The sequence below is a fragment of the Marmota marmota genome, unplaced genomic scaffold, assembly GCF_001458135.2.
Source record: "Marmota marmota marmota unplaced genomic scaffold, marMar, whole genome shotgun sequence".
Classification (NCBI taxonomy): domain Eukaryota; kingdom Metazoa; phylum Chordata; class Mammalia; order Rodentia; family Sciuridae; genus Marmota; species Marmota marmota.
The window spans coordinates 1,037,501-1,045,748 of record NW_025999999.1 but is presented as its reverse complement, the minus strand read 5'-3'; the positions used below and the strand labels follow the sequence as shown (position 1 = coordinate 1,045,748).

At 34.4% G+C, this 8,248-nt stretch overlaps 1 long non-coding RNA gene and 1 pseudogene across 1 annotated transcript in view; both read right to left on the bottom strand.

Moving 5' to 3' along the window:
- Nucleotides 1–8,248, bottom strand: part of LOC107149730 — a 254,739-nt pseudogene that overhangs the window by 29,717 nt on the left and 216,774 nt on the right.
- The window catches only part of LOC107149737, a 32,366-nt gene continuing 29,595 nt past the window's right edge, over nucleotides 5,478–8,248 (bottom strand). Inside the window, exon 3 of the long non-coding RNA XR_007349085.1 lies at nucleotides 5,478–5,551. This is a non-coding gene — a long non-coding RNA (uncharacterized LOC107149737). The remainder of the gene's footprint in view (nucleotides 5,552–8,248) is intronic.

The following is an 8,248-nucleotide window of genomic DNA, read 5'->3' as shown; positions in this document are numbered from 1 at the left end:
TTATTTTGTCTGAAGCTTGAACAATTTATCAGCCCTCAGTTCACCTTAATTTCCTAAGTACACATACCAATCTCACCATTTATCCAAGAGCAATCTAAAAGAAAACAGGGAAATACCCAATTACTGAAATTCCTCCCCCAATTGCACCATTACCCAACTGATTTCTTCAGGGGCACTAGCAAGGCTCATGCCTCAGAAATTCAGATAAAGTAAGCCAGTGATGAATACTATAAGTCTATATTTTTATGTGAGTATAGATTATCTTAACACTCTTTGTAGTTGAGGCCACAGCTATCATTAACACACAGGACAGCGGGTACCATGGAGTAGTGCCATGCAGCATCTCATGGAAGAATAATTTCTCTCACCCCACAAAATTCATAGGGCACAGACAGCAACATTGTTCAGAATCCACAAGGATCCTATTACCCCTCAGTGGACCCTGAATGGTTAATTCTTTTCTTCTCTTATACTGATTCCCAGTCCATAGTTTTCTTTTTTAAAAGAAAATTTTAAATTTTAAAAAATTTTCAAGTATGTTTGAAAAATTTAATGTAAATGTATAAAATGTGATGTCTTAATTTATTTTTGCATTGCAAAATAATTACCACAATCAAACTACTTAACATACATCACCTCAGTGTTAACATTTTCATGGGTATGTGTGGTGAGAACACATTAGCAAATTTTGGATATAAGATACATAATTATTTACTGTAGTCACCATGCTATGCCTTAAGTCTCCATACTTATTCACCTTGTAACTGAAGTGTTTGTTCCCTGAACCAAAGTATCTCACCCTTTTTTCCACATCCCAGCCCCATTACTATGCATTCATATCTTTTTGTTGTTGTTGTAAGATTCCACACTTGAGATCATTAGAAATTATATGTTCATAGTTAATTATCTCAAAACAAACCCCAATGTTATGTATAACTAGATTAAACTAAGGAAAAAAAAAAGTTATCTACATTCCACATAATTAAACAAGCATTGAATATAATTTGCTCTACTTTGTTCCCTAGTACTTCCCCCTTTCCGTTCTTTCCTCCCTCCACCTGTTCTTTTCCCTTTATTCCACTGTTATTTCTTCTGTTTATTTACAGATTTTTTTAAAAAGTAATGCCTTCTGGATATACATGAAGGTGAGATTGGTATGTGTACTTAGGAAATTAAGATACATTCAAACATTTTTCCCTTTTCCCATCCTTACTTCCTCCTCCTTAATCTCTTTCCTCTGCCTGACTGATCTTTCTTCTATTTTCATGGATTCCACCCTTTTCTTCTTTCCCCCTTATTTTGTACTAGCTTCTTCATATCAGAGAAAACATCTGACTCATGACTTTCTGCCTGTGGCTTACTTAATTTCACACAATTCTCTCCAGTTCCATCAATTCACCAGCAAATGCCATAATTTTATTCCTCTGTATGACTAATAATCTATTGTATATATACAACATTTTCTTTTATTATTCATCTGGATACAGGCACATAGGTGTGTTTCATAGCTTGGCTATTGTGAATTGTGCTACTATAGCCATTGAAGTGGCTACATTTTTATAGTATGCTGATTCAATCATTTTGGATATATACTGAAGAGTGGGATGTCTGATTCATATGGTCATACCATTTCTTGTATTTTGAAGAATCTACATTCTGCTTTCCACAGTGATTGCACTAAAATTTGTAGTCCCATTAACATATGAGTGTACCTCTCCCCCAGATCCTCACCAAAATGTATTATTATTCATATTCTTGATAATGACCATTCTGACTAAAGTGAGATGAAATTTCAGTATAGATTCGCTTTGCATTTTCCTTATTGCTAGAGATGTTGAACATTGACAGACATATAAAAGCAATGGAAACATCAAGTCCACCAGGAATATTTGCTGTGCAGGAATCTCTTAATAATTTGCTCCCATGAATATGTTTAAAAATAAGAATTAGTTCACTTACCCTTTGCAAGCCACTGGAGGAACATGAGCATACTTACATTGCTTAAAGATCTGCCAATGTTTTTAGCATCTATTTGCAAGATATTTCCAAGAATTGGGAGAGGAATGGGGCCTGGTGGGAGCTTCCTTCCCCCAGAGCTCTGTCTCCATAATGAAAAGAAAAGCAGACAACAGAGACTGAGCACCAGGATTACAGCTAGATCCATTGAAGTCTTCTCTTTTTACTGAAACAAATGTGAGCTTGCAATCAATATAAAGCTTTTATAGTTCTCCCTCATAATTCAAAATATGTCCTATTTACATATAAAATGCTGAGTCAGTCAACAAGAAAAATTCCATTCCCTTCTGAGAATACATTTGTAACCTGATAAAGTTAAAACTAACCTGTTATTTATTTTTGCCCTGTTTTCCAAACTCCACTGTTGACAATTCTGGGATAGAGCAAAGGAAGAGACAATTTACAGTAAAGAAACAAATAAGGACACAACCCTCTGGTTATACCAATGTGCAACTAGGATTAAGAAAAAAATGAAACATTTGGTAAAATATATTGCTCAACATTCTGGATTCTCAGACTGATGACCCATTGGAAATTAATGACTTTGGGAAAATCCACTTCATCTCTGACTTTTATACAGCAATATTGAACTTGTGATACTTCATTGAACAATAGGATAGTTTGTGTTTGAAAATAAAGTCTTTTACCCTCAGGGTTATACAAAAGTACATACAAGAGGAAGTGAGGGGAAAGGGAAAAATAATACAAGGGGGAGAAATGAATGACAGTAGAGGGGGTAGAGAGAGAAGAGGGGAGGGGGGAGGGGGGATAGTAGAGGATAGGAAAGGCAGCAGAACACAACAGACACTAGTATGGCAATATGTAAATCAATGGATGTGTAACTGATGTGATTCTGCAATCTGTATATGGGGTAAAAATGGGAGTTCATAACCCACTTGAATCAAAGTGTGAAATATGACATATCAAGAAATTTGTAATGTTTTGAACAACCAACAATAAAAATTAAAAAAAAGAAAATAGAGTCTTTTAAATAGTTTAAAGAATTGAACTAACATCACAACTGTCTGAACTAAAGTAAGTAGCATAATTTATACATTTTGAAAGACAAAATGTATATCACTACTTAATTAAGAATATATACCTAGAATTTGTCATTTAGCCTACACTCTTCTTTCTCCCTAACCCCACTAAACCTGAAGGGCAGAAAGCAGAGATCATTATTATTTTTTATTTGTCAAACAGGTTCAGGGAGATTCTGGAAAAAACAGGAGACCATCATTTCACACAACTCACTGGGGGTAGACCAGAAATTTAAATGAACTCGAATGGCCATTGTGTACCATGGCTTACACCATAGCTGCCTAGAAAATCACATTAGAAAAGTGAATAAAAAGACCCCAAACACTACTCTGAATGTACACTGTATCGTGTTCATAGCCCAACAAGCTTCCCTTCAAATTAATACCCATTATTTCACTCCAAAGATAACTGAATTAGAGATTCTATAAAAGGAGGAGATGCAGATAGGGCTTATCTCCTCTCCATCAGTACAGGGGTGAAACTTTCTCCACAGAAATGAATACGAGCCAATTTCAGGGAATTGGAGGAGTAAGGCTTGAGAAACTGACAGATGTTCCCCAGTCACTTACACATGGAACTGTTTCTGTTGCTGTCTACTAGTTAACTGTCAGATGTGATGGGATGAAATATTGGATCACAAGCAATGATACTGGACATAGAAAAACAAGCATGTGCTTTGGAGGTGAATGGAAGCCAGGGACTACATCAAGACTCCCTGCACAGGAGGAATAATATGCAAATCGAAATAGAATGAATACTTTTGGTAGTCATGATTCAATACATCATTGGATTGATAGATACTACTAGATCAACAAATTGGTTAGCATAGTTACTTCTAAGCTATTTAGTAAAGAGAGCTAAGTTGTTGACATAAGATCATAGTTACAAAATGTTCAATTTACATGTTTACAGAGATGCTGACAATGAACAAAAATTTTCACACCTATCATATCACTTTTAATTTTCTTAATTATATTTAGAAAGTAAAATTATTCCCATTGAGGAATGAGGAATCTGGGCCTCAGAGATTCCATGCCATGGCCAAGGTCACACAGATTGTAGATGGTAGTACTGAGACCGGACCTCATATACCCTGACTCTCTTAGACTTACCTCAAAAAAAATCAAGCAAGTTCAATGTTTACGAAGTGTGTATTATTTTGCATTATTCCATGGTGACACTCATAAGTGACTTTGGAACTAGAAATTGATTTAATAATTGCAGCATTCATTGGTTAAAATGGTGGTCAGAAAAGTTTTATTTTTTTAACCTTTAGAATTTTCATTAACTCAGGTCTTGATGAAATCTTTATTCATATCAACACAGAGCAGTAACTTGCTGTGTGACTCACAGAGATACAACCTCTAAACAAACCATCTCAGCCTCTAAACACCAAAAAAAATACCACACATTTTTACTTTTAATAAAATAAATGTTATGTCTGTCTTCAGTACTTTAGATTTATTATCAATAAGATGAATTTTTCCACTCTCATACTTCATCCCATGAGGCTCCTGTCTGACCATTTTTCTTTTTATAATAAGAGAGAACCACACAACATACCAAAATTTGGGGGTCACAGGAAAAGTAGTATTAAAAAATAAAGTTCTAACAATGGATTCCTACATAAATCAATTTCAAATATATAACATAATAATGGATCTCAATAACCTAATAAAGTAAGAAGAAACAAAACCAAAAATTAATTGAAGGAAAGAAATAAAAAAGATCAGAGAAGAAATAAATAAAATAGAGACTTAAAAATCAATAGAAGTTTCTTTAAAAAGACAAAAATCAATAATCTGTTAACTGTACTAGGAATAAAAAAGAGAAGAAATAAATAAATAAAATCAGATGAAATATGTAGACATTATAATTGATATCACAGAAATACAAAGATAATTAGAGAGTATTATGAAAATTATAAGCCTAATGGGATTACTTAAATTTATGGACACATATAACTTCCCCAAATTGATCAATAAGACATGAAAAACACAAACAGAGCAATAATGGGTATTGAAATTGGATCAGTAATAAAGCATTTCCCCACAAATAAAAAGTTCAGGGTACAAAGGTTTCACTGCTGAATTCTAAAAAATTCTCACAGAAGAATCAATAACATTAGTCAAATTGTTCCAAACTATTGAAAAAGAGGCATTCTTCCAAACTCATTCCAAAAGGCCAGTACCATCCTGCTAAAATGGGAATCAGGAAAGTTTAATTTTTTTAATCTTTAGAACTTACATAAAGCAGCTCAAAATAAACTCTTTTCTTGGGTCAAACAGAAACAGTAATTTGCTTCTTGACTCACAAAACTCTGAAGTCCAAACCAACCAAGTCAGTCTTCAAACTCTGATGGGACCATACTGAATCATTATGTATAAAATGAATTAAACTTCTCTCTTTGTTCTACTTACTTAATTCACTATGAGTTGAATATCTATAATCTCCTCCTATAATCCTTGAGGCTCCGGCCTGAGCCTTTTCCTTACTGTAGAAAAAAAGAATCATACAACCTATCAAAAGATGGGATATAGAAATAGTAATACTAAAAATAAGGTTTATATTAATAAATGCCTGCATAGAAATTGAGGGAAATTTTGAATAAATAATCTAAAGATGCATATCAATGACCTGGTAAAATAATAGGAAACTAAACCTAAAAATAATAGTAGCAATGGAATAACAAATATCNCCCCCATCTTCATTTTGAGCTCGGTATGAATTATGCCAAGGCCTCTTGGATTTTAGGATCTGGGTTGAGAAGTCAGTTGAAATCCAAATTGGTTTACCTCTAAAAGTGACCAGCCATTTTTCTCCAACAGCTTTCATTCTTCTATCCTTATTCTGTATGTTAAGCATTTTCATTATAATGTATCTTGATTAGTTTTTTTTCAATTTTTGTATATTTGAGTCCTAAATGCCTCTTATATTGTAATTTTTATGTCATTTCTAAGGTTTAGAAATTTTCTAATATTATTTCATTGAAAAGATTGTGCACCCCTTTGTATGAACTTTAGAACATCTATCCCAATAATTCTTAAATTTGGTTTTTGATGTTGTCCCATATTTCTTAAATATTCTGGTCATGGTCTCTTAACATCTTTTCTTTATGGTGAACTTTATTTTCAAGATTATATATTTTGACTTCAAGGCCTGAAAATATATTTTTTTAACATGGTATGATCTGGTTTATAGAGTCTTTCATTTCCAGGATTTTTGTTTAATTCTTTTTCAGTATCTCCATCTCTTTATTAAAGTCAAATTTCACTTCCTGTATTTTCCCTCTAATTTAACTTTTTTAAAAAAATCTGATTTTTTAAAATATTTTTTATTTTTTTAGTTATAGTTGGACACAGTACTTTTATCTTAGTTATTTTTATGTGGTGCTGAGGATCGAACCCAGGGCTCTGCACGTGTCAGGTGAGTGTTCCACGGCTGAGTCACAACCCCAGCCCCTCTAATTTAACTCATTACATCTTCTCTTAGGTCATTGAAATTTTAACTATTAATTTTCTAGATGCTTTCTCTGACATTTTCTGAATTGTGGTGTCATTGGAGTCACTTGTTAAAGTGTTATGAGATATTTGAAGTAGTTTGTTTCCTTGTTTTTCAATATTGCTTGTATATTTACCCATATTTTGGGATGGTTATTGCTTATTCTTTTGATCAAGGGACTACTTCATTAGCTCCTTTTTCTTATGAGCCCTGAATTGAGTGAATATTCAGGTACTTTAATTTAGTGTGTGGCCTCAGTTGATTCCAGTCCACATTGGGAGATTCTGCTGAACCCTATTTACTACAATCATTTCAGAGACAAGCCACGTGCTATTCAACCATATGAAAGGTGAAAACTTGTTGATATTGTTATCTACATTTCTTCTAATCTAGGTATAATCTTGTAGTAAGTTTCTGGAGCAGGTTGAAGAATTAATTATTCTATATAGTAAAATTGTTATAACATTATTAGGCTGAAAGTGTAATAAAAACAGTTGAGTAAATGATTGAGAAAAGGAAAGAAAAGATAGAATAAAATGATATGGACCACGTTCAAAAGGAGAAAAAAAAATGGATGGAGGGTATTTGCAGTAGTAGCAGACAGTGTGAGAGAGAATAGGAGTTTTTAGGAGTCTAAGCTAGGACTAGGAAAAAAGTATATAACTATTCCAATTAATACTTTAACAGTCAGAAGAAATACATTCAGATGGATTGAAGGTAAAATGTTGGCTATTAGGGTACAACCAATAATCAAGATTAATAGTATTGTATTGATCAAAGTTGATGTTAGAATTATGTATAATAAATAATACCAAGATGAAGACAATTCTTGTTGAATCTTGGCTTGGATTTCGTTAGGATTGGGGACATTTCAAAGATGTTCATTATCTTTGGTTTTAGGTCCCTCCAGAGGTATTGGAGCTCAGTAGCCACTGCCCTAGTTGCTATGGACTTCCCTCTGGCCAATTTGGGTTTGTCATGTCAGTGGCCTGTGGCTAACTGCTTAGAAGTGGGGTGTTGTGTCTATTGGTTGTTTCTATTGTGTGAAGAGGTTCCGACTACAGGGTCTGGTCTGTGGTTGTGATTGTAGTTGGTCACCATGTACCTACTCCTCTTTTCTTGGTGTATATTCTGGTGGCTGTCTATCAGTGCAGGTCCTGTGGTTGTGAATTTTCCATGAGTAATCTGTGGAGCAAAAATATTCCCCCTGGCTTATGCAGCTCACTGATGTACCATTGCTATTACTGAGTAAACAGACTCAACAAGTTCATCTAGGTCTAGTTTCCACTTCCCCAGGTTGTAAATGGCAGACACCTATTTTTTCTGCTGATTATGGCTAAGGCAAGGTCTATCCAGTATTCAAAAAGTGCCTTATCACTCTGCAGTTATGGTCAAGGGTCAGGCTGGGAGTCAGGTCAGCCTGGGAGATAAGTGAGTCTGGTGGCTTTTGCTTTTCATTGCCTTGGATCCAAGGAAACTTATGTCTTGACTGACCTGCTGATGTCTGTAGTAATTGTCTGGGCACTTTTCCTTTAATCTTCTTGGGTACTTAGGCACCTTCTTGTTGTGGTTTTCTGCTATATGCAGCCATGATATGGAGATTCACACCTCTGTGTCACTGGATATTCAGGCAGCTTTACTCTGAGTCAGCCCAATGGAGGCCCATTATCAGGGGCACAGTCTCATACTT